The sequence below is a fragment of the Harmonia axyridis genome, chromosome 5 (genome assembly GCF_914767665.1).
Source record: "Harmonia axyridis chromosome 5, icHarAxyr1.1, whole genome shotgun sequence".
NCBI classification, from domain to species: Eukaryota; Metazoa; Arthropoda; class Insecta; order Coleoptera; family Coccinellidae; genus Harmonia; species Harmonia axyridis.
This window is the reverse complement of record NC_059505.1, coordinates 15,203,482-15,217,762: the sequence shown is the minus strand read 5'-3', so window position 1 is coordinate 15,217,762 and position 14,281 is coordinate 15,203,482. Positions and strand designations below refer to the sequence as shown.

The 14,281-nt window shown below is 33.4% G+C and overlaps 1 protein-coding gene across 14 annotated transcripts in view; it reads left to right on the top strand.

Moving 5' to 3' along the window:
- LOC123680582 (cAMP-specific 3',5'-cyclic phosphodiesterase) overlaps positions 1-14,281 on the top strand; it is a 447,060-nt gene that overhangs the window by 233,381 nt on the left and 199,398 nt on the right. The window lies entirely within an intron of this gene.

Sequence of the window (14,281 nt, the reverse complement as noted above, 5' to 3'; positions counted from 1 at the left end):
TTTATTGAAACGCGTATTAAGTTTTGTTGAAAGATTATCACTTACTTACCGAGACATTTTCATCTGTTACCTCTTTTCACTTGAAAATTTCCGTTCCGAGAACTCATAGTGATTTGAAATTGAGTAAATTTTCATAATAGAAGAAATCATTGATTTTGAAATTATCATCCCGATGTGTTTTTGGCTTCACATAGGGTTCTTTGAAATAACAAGACCGACACATTATCACTAGTGGATTTATAATTGCTATTATGAGCACGCATTGCACAAATAGGTAGGCATAGTAGAAATTTAATAATAATAATCTTTATTTTCCTCAGCGACAACTTGAAACGAAGATTTCCGAATGTTTTAATATAGGTATTGATAGCCTCCAATATTAACCTCAAACATAAAACAAAAACCTTTCTTACCATTTTTCACTTAATATGAACACTTATTTTCACTTGAAAAGAAGCGAGGCCAAAAGTTTAAGCAAATTCACGATGTAAACAAACGTACTGGATTTCGAGGTGACACTCCGTCGTAGAAACGGCTACGTCGAATTTTAGGATATCCTGTTGAATAGTGTAGGTTACGGACACGGTTGACTCGCGTACAATTTTGATAAAAAGTAAAGAGTAAAGACAAACATTTATCTGATATTGTTTTATGAATCCACAAATGAATAATAAAAAAATTTTAAGTTCAGCACACTTGTAGATCACCTGAAGCGTCTCACACATATTATATATTCACTTTCATTCCCCTTCATTCATTCTTGATGCACCTACTTCAGATTATATACAGGGTGTTCCCTAATTGAATGTCAATATTTATGGCGGTGATTTTTGGGACCATTTTAATAAAAAACTTCATATGAACATATGTCCTAAACGTCTTACCCTTTGAGATACAGAGTGGTTAAGTTTTCAAAAATTAAAAAAAATTGAAATCTATATTCAATTATGGGCAAATTTGATCTCTTGAATTTTTTTAGTCCGACGGGTTTCATCTAAAAAAAATATGAAATCTATGTATGTCTCTGCATGGTGATATTGTCATATGTATGTATTAAAGATCATGCAGAGAAACGGTTTTAATTTTTTAAGCGAAAACCGTGCATCAGATTGAAAAAAGTCAACTGATGTACTTTGGTAAGAAATGATTGGGAATTTTCAAAATAATTTTAATTTCAGGATAAATCTGTGGCTTACCATCAATGTCTGCCAAAATAGACATGTCAAATTACGTACGAATGCTACTGGTGGAAATAAAAAAAAGTGATAGGTACATTAAAAAATGACCCTTCATTCATAGTATATGTATGATAAATTTCATTGAGATATCTGAAGTGGTATTGTAGATATTAATAATAAATTATTCATTGATGAAAACTTTACCTGCACCCTGTATCTCAAAAAGTGAGACGTTTAGAACATATGTTCATATGAATCTTTTTTCTTAAAATGGGCCTAAAAATCACACCCATAAATATTGATATGATTCCATAAGGAAACACCTTGTATATTTCACGGAATATCCTAAATACTGTTGTCCAGTATTTTTCTCGAAACTTCTTGTGATATCTATCTGAAAATAAGTATTTTTATGGGGTTGGAGGACATTTCCAACAATCGCTGCAGTTATGTTGCTTAATTGTTGAATCTATTTCCGTTTTAATCGACACTTCTTGTCATGATTATTTCTTGCAGGGCCCCCGCAAGGGTCATCAACGCCCGCGTGCCGAACATATTTTGGCGCCCCTTAAAGGGGGGAGGTGGAGAAAAGCGCTGCTGGGTAATCGGCAAATTTTTTTTTAGGTTTTGTTGAGAATTTATTGTAGAATGGTTAAAAATCTATCAGCAACTATCATTGCCTTAAGAACCTTATGCTGTCAGTTGTTACATAATACATTTTTTAAATTTTTCATTATTTCATTTTAGCATTCGCCTAAAAGCGCATTATGTTCTGATTTTGTTATGAAACTATAGATGTTTCAAAACTCAAGATTTATTCTTCTATAAATTATTCATAAAGGCATAAACATTGCTCTTTCTCACGAGCAGCCACTAGTTTTCCAGCTGCAGCAAGTTTTTCCTCGAAAACATTATCATCTATATAATTTTTGAAATTATCAACTTCTTCAAATAGTTTTGGCACACTCTAATGTCAATTGCTACACTTTGCATCATTTTGCTTGAAATATTAATCTGGAATGAAGCATCATACCAAATTATTATACTATCTACAAATAAATTTAAAAGATTGAATATCAAATCAATTCAAAAGATTGAATATTTAATAAAAGAGAACTTGCTTTATGTCTAGTTTCCATGTTGAAAGTATCATTTTCTGCTATTTCTAAAAGGCTATCACATATTTGAATAAAATGAAACTTTAACATCAATTCTACTTGACCATTTAGTATCACTTAGGGGTTTTAGATGTAACTGAGGATCATGCTTTTTTAAAACATTCCAATCTTTTTGTGGATGAAGAGAAAAATATATAAAGTTCTTGTACCATATTAAAAAAGTCCAATGTTTCATTTGAAACCTTAGCAGCATCATTTTCAGTTAAATTTAAGCTGTGTGCAGCACATGGCGCAAAAAATGCCCTAGGATTAGCATCGAGTATGCGTTTTTGTAAACCAATATGTTTGTTTTATTATTATTATTATTATATTCGCGCATATTTGCCTCATTATCAGACTCTTGACCTCCCTGATTTTAATATCTAAATTTGATTTCTTTTTGTATCTGGTAGCCTAAATAATGGGTCATTTGTTTGTGAGTTTTGCACTCGACTAATGTGCTCTCCCATCACAGGATCAAAAGACGAAATCATCTCAGACAGTTTTAAGAAAGTTCCCATTATCATATTCAAAAAGTATTTCAGGAAAACCTTGGAAAGGTACTTACCATTTCATAAAATTTAATTCGATCACAACAAAAAACGGTTAAACAAAACACAATTATACACGAAATACAAATTTTTTCAATGTTTAATTAGGTATTAAAGTATTTAAATTCTTGACTCTTGAACTTGGCGAAATAAAATATACATTATTTGGATTACCCGCCTCTCGCTGTTATAGCGCAGCAAGCAGATTTTGGTAGTTTCAGAAATTCTCCGTAACTTGTAGTATTTTTCCTACAGATGGTGAAGAAAGTGAGTTTCAGTAATTCCTCTAGCTAAAGGCTATTTCATACCGATTTGGACGTTCGGAAACTTGCATAAATTGCAAGAAAGAAGTTGGAAAAAAAAATTGTTTAAAAAATTTGAAAGAATCTTTTTCAAAAACCTTAGTTCTTTCGGTTCTTTATTCGATCTATAAGTGGTTTTGGCGCCCCTTTAGAGTGGCGCCCGCGTGCGGTGCACGCGTTGCACGCGCGGTTGCGGGGGCCCTGATTTCTTGAGTTTTCGTTGATTATTAGTTATTCAAATCTTTATGTCACAGAACGAGAATATAAACAAAACAATAATTTTTCTGATGTCTTTCAAAATTTCTTCAACATTTTTTTTTTGTTGATTGTAGGGAAACAAAAACTTTTCAGACGAAAAGCATGAATGAGTTTCGATGGAGAATGAAAAATTAATGAGAAAAAAGCTTCAGATAACTTCAAACTTCAACACTACTTATTTAGAAACCGAAGCTTTTGAGGATCCATATTGAAAGAACTTATTTCGATATCGTTCAAGTACTCGCCTTTCTATTTGTCATTCAAATAAAGGGAAACTTTTATATGGATTTATGGACATAATGTATTCATATAATTGTATATTTTTGTTGATTATAACAGTAAACTATCGATTCCAGAAGTTTTATCGACATAGCTATAAATGAAACGTGATCACTTGACAACCCTTTTATCAATTCGAATTTATAATTGTCGAAATCAGCCTCCCAATATTAACAATTGACTAGTCACTGTGATGCTGGTAAGAGAGGGGTAACCATTGCTAATGCAACCAATCGTAAATAAATGAGTGGCATCCCAGCCTAGATTCCTTGTTCACATCGAGAGCATCGATACCAATCAACACCTGATGAACACGAATTATCGGAAAACTCATAATTTACATCATTGATTGCAAGATGGAATGTCAGTGGCGTTAATCGAGATATCGATAACACACGATGGATAAGCTGATTTGAAACTAGTTAAATATTTAAAAGAAAACCAAAGGTGCTTACTCATGAGCCGAGCAGGGCCGGCGTAAGGGGTGCAACAGCGAAGCGACTGTCACAGGCTCCTTTTCGAGGGGCGGCATTTTTGCCAAGTTTGTGGCCGCCCTTTCATATTTCTGAAAGATTATAGTCTTGATTTTTGAAAACAACATGAGTTTGGTCCGCTTTGCTGCGTTTATCAACATTACCTGCAATAAAAATCTCCAAATCGTCTTTACCTAGCCGCCTGTTCAATAAATAACACATGGCAACCCAACCAATATAAGCAGCATTGCCCTCTACTCTAATTGAATGAGGGATGGAATGTATTTCACAAAGACGAAAAACACATTCAACATTTGGAAAATTCCTACGATTCTGAATTCGAAACTAGTTACTGATAAATGCTATATGGAGGGGGTGTGTTTATTGATACTTTTTCAGCAGGTGTGCCAAAAATTTTTTTGTTTCTGGCGCCAAAATTGCTCGCGCCTACCCTGGAGCCGACGATCTAACTATTAAAAGTCTCTAGTTGCAAATTATCAGTTTTTCATGCACTTTTAACGTTTCGATGATGGTTAGGTCGAGTTTTTTTGCTTGAATCACATGTGTGGACACCTCAAATGAATCAACCAAAGCTTGACCCTATCTCGTCATTCCAACAGAACTCCAAAATCAACAAGTAGGTCGTTAGTCCATACAGCATGTGGAAAATTATAGTCACCAGCAATAAATATCATATGGGGTTAAGACTTTTCAACTGATGCAAGTTCATTATTCTCATAATTACACTTATTTGAACTTAATGTAACCGGGGCGGTTTGTAACTGACGGACGAGAATACATCAATTTTCTTATTTTTATCACAATTAATGAATCTTCAGCCGATGGTTGAAAACATCATTTCTGAGAAAAAAATTTTTCTCTCCTAGCACTTATACACTCACAATCTTTAGTTCTGTTACATTTATTGAGGACATATGATCCATCCTGAAGAAATCTTGGAGATAATGCTATAATGCAATCTGGATGATTCTCAATGCAATGAATAACTATAATTTAATGAAAATTAACAACAATTATTTCATACCTTGTTCCTTCTAACACAACTCACAGTAGAGTATTGCTACGAAGTCGTAGAGAAAAACAAATCAGATCTACTAATCAAAAATTAATTCAAACAAGAGACAGATCAAAGGTTGCTTCAAGCTTCAAGAGCATTGCTACCTAAAAATTCATTCAACAGACTTAACTGGTAAGAATTCACCGGTGTTCAGAATGTACACATAGTTAATGAATATAAGTTTTCCAATAAGACGTTCCATTTTGATTTTAGAAAAATAAGATTATATTTTAAGATGAATCAATAGATTTTCATTTCATTATGAAGAGGAATATATGCAATTAACGATGAAAAACGACATCAGTCAAATAGCCGCTACGCTGCTGTTGCAGCTCCATACCCTTTCAATGAAATTTTCCATGGATAATATGCACATTTGCGGCTGTAAGTCCTCGATAACTTTTTTCTTATTTTTAATAAGTTATGAAGCATTGTCATATAGGATCTATGGCCAATGGTTCAAGTGGCCCCAAAGAAAAAAAGACTAAAGGTGTTAAATCACAACCTCTCGATGGCAAATTCTGAACACGGCAAGAAACATTTTTTCGCAAAATTGCGATTGTGTCGTAGCTTTTATGGCAAATACTGTCATCTTGTTGAAAATGAACGTTGTTCACATCAATATCTTCTAATTCTGGCCATAAATATCAAGATCGACGAGGAATCGTCAAACTTGGGTTTTCGTAAACAGTACGCGCTACTGCAGCAATATTCTCAGTTGTTTTTGAGCGACACACAGATTTTCGATTTTTCTCATCACTAACTTGTCACAATAGCTCAAATTTTCCCACCAGTTTCACTGGCCGAGGAGGCGATTCACAACTACCCAAAAGTGCTTTTGTTTTACGAACTTTGACTTTTCAAAATTTCAATGCGTTGTTGAAGGTATATCAACCATTTTTAGTTAATGACACTATTTTTACTTGTAAATTTTCAGAAGATGACAGCTTCAAAAGTGTTAGCAGCCCAGATAGCGGGTCACTCAAAATAAAACATAAAACAAAATAATTGGAAAACCCTTCATTATGGAGGATTGATATTTTCATCACTAACCTGTTTGCTTTTAAGAAAATCGTCAGGGCTATTTTTCATTATAGGTTAATTTGTACTGAATGAAACACATGAAGTGTTCGCAGTTTTGTGCCTTTTTTGAGTACTCGGCGTTATTTCTGCATTTGTGAGCTGTATATCTTTCAATTTGTGAATGAATAGTTTATATATGGTTTTTTTTGAGAACATTTTCTGATTGTATCTCATTTTGAATAAATAAACTAATAACGGGTTGGTTCTTCATTTTATTCGATCATTCATTTTATTAATATGAACCATCGAATAAAAACGAACAAGATCAGAAATCACTGCAAATTTTACAATTTGACATGTTATTCTTTTCTGAACGCTTGTTGCCCGAATTGATTGCTTTACCATTTACATGTCTATATTTTTCGGAATTTGACCCAAGAGTGGTCTCAATATGGTATATCCTAGGAAATTTTTGCTGTTATTCAAACTTGTAGGTTTTGGAGATTCAATAAGAAAAATTTGAACAAACTTTAAGACTTTTAATGAGATGATTGACTGCAAAAAATTGAACTTTCTTGACGTAGGTACAGAAATATAATGAAGAAAAACGAGATAATTCAGAACTGCATTTCTGAGAAGTGTCAGTATTCTGCGAACGGCATGTTACCAAACATCGAAAAGACATGCTCGCTTTCTCGTGGATTGAACTAGCCTTGTTTTAATCGTCAGCTGTCAAATGGCTGCTCTTACTGTAAAAATCCAGTCCTCACTGTAAATATGCTTTTTTTGTGATGTTGCGGTTTCTGAGATTTATGTAGACATTCATCTCGAAACAACCCCTAGCTTTGAGATTTTTTTTGTTGAATCGATCAACTACAATTCTATCAAATTGGGATAATGGAACACCGGATTTCTTAACTAATATATTGAATTTGGCTGTACAGTTATGTGTTTACAAGGTAACAGCTACGAGCGTACTGAATATGGTACCCCGATTTCCTGGGGATGATAAGCGTCGCTTTGGATTTTGCATACCAAAGCGTAATCCAGGTACTTGAATGGTCCACGTCTTCGTTCCTTGCCCTAAGATCCGACTTCAGGATGACCAAATGTAGCGCTAATGTGGCGCCAAGGATCTTCTTAGCCCTGCGTCTCTCTGAATATTCAACTGCCCGTAAAGTTTGCGTGATATTCACTTGACGCAACAGAGATAATCAAAAAAACAAAATTAGAAAGGTCATATTTACGAAAACCTTAGTCGGATTTTACCCATAAACGAATTTAAACGCAGAATTCGAAATCGGAACTTACCATGAATATTAACTTCATATCAACGTAGAATACGAATCTACTATAAAAAACAGGGACACCCATTTGAATTTTCAAAGTTTTTTTCCGTTCCTGCACAAGAACATGATATAAACAAGGTTTTAGCACAAGTGGACTTCCCTCTCAAAACCATCAACCTTTTATTCGGAACATTTTTCCGTAATACGGCCCATAGACGTACAATAATATTGCGCAAATAGATTGTAGAGAAATATTGAGGTGGCTCATAGACGAACAATATTGGGTGCAATAATATTGAACGTGTGTAGATGCTATTGAAGGTTGTGCAAAATATTGTGCAGATGTTCAATATTTTGCCAGTCTGTTTGTGAATTCTTTTTGGCGAACATGTTAAGTGAGACCGAACTGTGTTTTGTTTTGATCGCCGTTAGTAAAAGACTGCAAAAAGAGGAAAAGAAAACTCGAAATCGTCGGAAGTACTATTCATTCTTTTCCCCCGATTTGTATAGTCCTTACACTTTATGTCCCTCAAAGCCGAGAGTGAATGATAAACTTCTATCAAGTCTAGCAAAAATTGCATTTCCAGAAACCATCTTCAGGAAACTCTTGTTTGAAATCGAGACAACACATTGCACAATATCATCCATAGACGATGCAAAAAATTTTCACATTGCACAATAAATATCTAACTCTTTTGATTTTGTACAATATATTGCGCAATCTTTCAATATCATCTACACACATGCAATATTATTGTACAATTCCCAATATTGTACAATATTATTGTAGGTCTACTAGATGTCTTTTCAGAGATTTTCGACTAATTCAACTTGAAAAATTCACTTGGTATGTGAGGAGTGGTGAAATGATCATTCGCTGGGATGACCTTATCTGAAAGCAATGTATTTTCAAAGAGAAGATGTTGAGATACATAATTTAAGAGCTCGTTTATCTGATTTCACTGAGTTACGTAGTGGAAGATCAAAAGAACAAAAATCATTCAAAATATTACCATAACAACAATATTAATGACTTCACAGTTGGATAAAGAACTGACTTAATTATGATAATTAAATATTTGAACATGATAATATGCGAGAAAGAAGCGTTGATCAATAGTGCATAGGATGAAACAAAGATTATGGATAAATATATTCCTGTTAGAAAATACAAGTCAATCCAAACAAACAGTGCCATCTGTGGACTGGAATAAATGTAAATTGACATTATATGTCAGATGACATCACAAAGTAACTGAAGTGTGAAAACGATTAAACTCATCAGGTAAAACCAATATTGAATAATCAAACATGAATCATAGTGTGATAGAAAACTACCACGACGCTGTAACAGAATCTACAAGACAAATGAATGAAATCAAGAATAAAATTAAGGATTATTCCGAAATTAAAAAAAAAATTTAAGGAATAAAGAAAATTCGTTTAAAACGAGAGAATCTAATATAACAAGAGTTGGATTGAGTATTGGTTAAACAGTAGAAGAGTGAAAAATCTACTCTACTCACTGCTCTATTATCTGATGAGGACATATCAATTGAAAGATTGCCAAAACGAAATGAACTAGTGACAGTGAGGCGATTTCGAAATCAAAATAAAAATAACGTGCAGGAAAGTTTATCGAAAAATGAGAGACAATGTCAATAGTTATCAAATCTTGAATGTAAACATGCAATCGTCGATAATTAAATTGGACGTGTTTGACTACATATTGCATACAGAAAACAATGAAATTGCGTTCATATAGAAGAACATTGGATGAATGGAAATCAGTTGATGTGCACAATGTTTTTCAAAACTTTAGAGGACTGGCATTGTCTGCCATAAATGAAAATTCAGGGAAAAATCATATTGAAATGTGTACTGCATATGAAAGATCTCCAAAAAAATTATTATTTGTGTTTTAACAAACCCATACAAAATGATTTGAATTTGTTTATAGATCAATTGAACGAATTATTTATTTTAATAATTAGAAATTTGAGAGTTGTTGATTTCATAAAATTCACACATAGTCCCTGCATAGACAATATTTTCACAAATATTGTTTGGACCAGATATAAGGCAACCCCGGCGACATCCTGTGTGAAAAAATCTGGCTCAAAAATTGGACGTTGAGCATCCGAATGCACCTGAAAAACAAAAATATGATATTGTACGTATTCCAAATGAAACCAATAAATACCTCTATCTAGTAAAATAGGAAAATTGAATTCGAAGTTTCGTAGTACCTATCTAATGTGCAAGTTTTGAGTATTTCACGGATATTCATTACAGCTATTTTGAAACAGAATACAATTCATATTGGAATATATGTACATATGCAACTGAATACAGTAAAATATCCCTTTGCCTCTTACTGTCGGTACATATGTAGGTCCGATGTGGTAGAATGAAGAGATTGGACAATTTTCTTATGAGATATGATAAACCAACGTTTTCCTTAAAATCGAATTGGGAATATGAGTGATAAGAAATCGCTGAGCGAGATGATGACTCAAAATTATACGGGGTGTTCCATCATAAACAGGACAAACATATATAATCGAGTAGATGACACTGACATAATCATTTTATCCTTAAGACATATACTTCGTTTTCGAAGCATAAACGAGATACGCGATACGTCATTTCTGAGCAATTTTTTATTGAGTATTGTCAGTTATGTGTATCCTATGAAGCTTTGGAATCCAAAATTATTAAATTGGGCTGTCGAAACATTTGATGTTATTGAACAGAAGGATATTTTTGGATGGCTTTAATGAAGGAATCGTTCGATATTTTTCGATTCTGTTTTCATCACAAGTATATTTTTATGCGATTTTGGTTTACCAATAAAACTTTTTTTCCCAGTTTACGTTTTTACGATTTGTAGAATCCAAACATCGAATAAATAGAAACATTCTTCTGCTATTGGAGTTCAAGTTCTGTACAAAAATTGAATGCTATACAGCTCCACGGTTCGACCACAAAAAACATTATTTCGGAAAGTAATCAAACTGAATAAATCATATATCAACAATTTGCACAAACATACAATCAGGAAATTGAAAACTCATATTGCTATGATACCAATCAATCAATCTTCATTCAAGTAATAGAACACTATGTACACAATACAGTTCATAAAAATACCTGGAGTTAATTACACAAACTATGCTTGTATATCATGCACTCTAACTAATTGCCCATTTCCAACTTTTTTATATTCTTGTTTTTTTTTGAAGAACGCCAAATATTACCATTCATGAGAAGCCAAAAAAAATTAAATTTTTTTCATGTAATTTCTATTCTCCGGATTCAGTATCTTCTTATGATTTGTCAAAACAACTCAGAAAACTACGTTGTGTGTGCTTCTGTATCAATACGAGTAATATTTCACATGATGATTTTGGAATACTTCCCTGATGGAAAAGCTATCATGGACAAATTGTTTTCTTTTCAGAATAGAGTAAAACACACATTGTCCATTATGAATTTATTGGCAATCAATTCAGAAAGCCATCAACAGGCCAGTTGAAAGTACAAATTTTAGAATGACACAGTCCTGCTGGCAAATGCTACACAATATTGTTGAAATAGGGAGGTTTCTTCTGATGTATGCAACTTAATTGAACTAATTGAATTTTTTTTCATACAAGTTTGAATAATATTCAAGTCAGTAAAAACAATCCATGCAGTTCTATAAGCAACGGAAATATAGTATGTCAAGAACTAAAATCTCAATTTTTTCGATATGCCTCCCGAAAAGCCTCAAGGCAAGAAAATGTTCCGATTACAGATTGGTAACCCTCATGAGTCACACTCTCAAAATTCTCCTCAGAGTATTACATAGCAGAATCAGACTAAAATGCGAAGAAATATCCAAGAAAGGACCGGAATAAGTAATGCAAGTCAATTTTTGCGTATGGCACAGGATCGAGAAGCATTTTCAATGGTGATCGCCAACGTCGGACCTAACTGACAGGGCACATGACGAAGAAGAATGCTTCTTCGATTTACTATGATTCTGGTTTAGCTTTATCTTGCATGAGGCTTGAAATTGTCATTCTTCTCCAAAATGATGCACGCATATACGAGTCTATCGCTATCCTTTTCATTTCCAAGAACAAATAGCATGCGCACTCTCTTTCTTTCACTGGACGGACTTCAAACAGCTGCTATGCTGTGTCCCCTTTTATCGCAGAAGATGGTTGATTGGGACCTCTCAGTCGCACACATTCACTCGCAGCAATACTTAACTTTTTAAAATTCGACAACCGGGATTCGGGACTGATTTTTCGCAGGCAACCCTATACCACCGTGTTCATAATAAAATAATCTTTAATTTTATTGATTTTGATTCAATAATCAGACCGTTGCAAAATGTTAGTATAGATTTTCTCTAATTCTGTGGTTATTCCGTTCATTCTTCCACATCTTGTAGAACAAAATCGTGCGAGAATATATCAGAAACGCACAGTTTTCATGGTTATATTTTATTATTCTATGTTGGTACTCCGAACTTTCCGCCACGGCTTTATCTGTCAATTCATCAATTTGCCTTAAAGAAATCAGTTCTGCCAACCAACATTTTTCAATGTAAAAATCACTAAATGATACTTATGGAACTATTTCATTAATTTCAATAAAAATGCAATGAATTAGAGAAAATAATGTATAATACTCGTACAGAAGGCTCATTCTACCACTCGTTCATTCAAAAACTCGCCACTTCGTGGCTCGTTTTTGAATTTTGAACTCGTGGAAGAATATCAATGCCTTCTGCACTTGTATTATAAATAACTATACCTGTTTATACCTGGCTACCCGAGAGTTGTGACCGGAAAAAAATAGGCAACCTAACGTTTGCACATTCTATGGGCTTCATACTTTCGATTGGTATAGAATTTATCTAATAATCAAACCGGTGAAATGTTTAAAAAAAAATTTTTTTTTAATATTTATTAAACCTACTCTGGACTAGAATTTGTTAGGCAACCCATATGTGATATATTTATTGACATGTTAAATTAAAAATAAAATACGTTTTATCAAATAAGCATCTCGGTGAAGGTCGTTTTATATCGGGATCCTATGCTATTAGGATAGACTACGAACGATATACGCGATCAAACTAATAAGAAAATCCGTGAAAACCCACGATTTCATTACAATAAAATGATATTTATTTGAATGTGTAAACCGAGTGACGTCAAGAATGGTTGACGCTGATTGGTTGAAAGTTACGAGACAAATCTGTCTAAATCTTTGAATCTTGGGTTTTTCCATAAATGATGTCACAAATGTAATACAGGTCCCTGATTGTTCAATGTCTTAGTTCCTTGCTCTTAATTGATAATTAATATCAAATATTCAAATGAACCAATTTCACTGAATGTAACAGATTTATTCAAATTTTTTTGAATAATCCATGATGGTCGGCATATCCTATATTTACATTTTTTACAGATGATAAAAACGTATATCAGAAAAGAGTTGCATTCGTTTGATTGTGTCAATATTTACATATGAGTCAAGTATACTTCTGATGATGCGTCCGGCAGAAGTACCCATTAGATAATTTTTAATTAACCCACCATCGCAACGTTGAGTTAATTAGAAATTATCTAATGAAAAATGTATCATTCCACATATTTGAACTTTCAACTTAACTTTCGACAGCAGTCGATTTTCAAGAAATATATACCTAATAAAAACATTTCGTGTTTTTCTACATAACCCTAACCCTGAGTAACACAAGCATACTCATGAAAGGATTCATTATCAAAGTTGTTTGTTTGTTTTTATGTACAATTTCTAAGGTTTTGTATCGATTCTTGAATGCACTACTCAACTAGGGCATCATGTACCGGGTTTTTCACCATAATTTGACCCCCCCTTTGACTTTGTTACTAGAAGAGGTACAAAAAAATATTTTCTACAAAAGTTTCACGAAATCGACTAGTGTTTTTTAAAATGATTTCACAAAACGAAATATATACAGGGTGGGCAATTTATTGATAGCAACTTCATTTTTTCAAATGAAACACCCTGTATATTTTTCCATATTTGACTAGCTCTTTTTCCCCTGATTTCGAATATACAACATATGTTTGGCATATCTCTCTTATTCTGAGTTCCACAGAGTTTCAAATTCTAAGAACCACCTGGCAAGCTAAGTAATTGTTTTCAATTGAAAGGCTGCGATATTCAGAATGCCCTTTTTTGAGTTATCTCGTTGGCTACGGTATATAACATACGTTTGTAATTGAATAAAACTATTCATCGAATATGCACTACACAGAAGCGGAAAAATTTGAAATGTTTTCGCTTTATGTGGAGAACAATAAAAATAAGAAAGCTAAAAGGAGAGAATATAATATGGAGTTGCATCCAAATGATCCATTTCCAATTTATAGTGAAAAACGTATGTCATATCGTTGCCAACGAGATAGCTCAAAAAAGGGCATTTTGAGTTATCGCAGCCTTCCACTTGAAAATGATTACTTTTGCCAGGTGGTGCTTGAAATTTGAAATTCTGTGGTACTCAAAATGAGAGAGATACCAAACATATGTTATATATTAGAAATCTGGCGAAAAAGAGCTAGTCAAATATGGAAAAATATACAGGGTGTTCCATTTGAAAAAATGAAGTTGCTATCAATATGTTGCCCACTCTGTATATATTTCGTT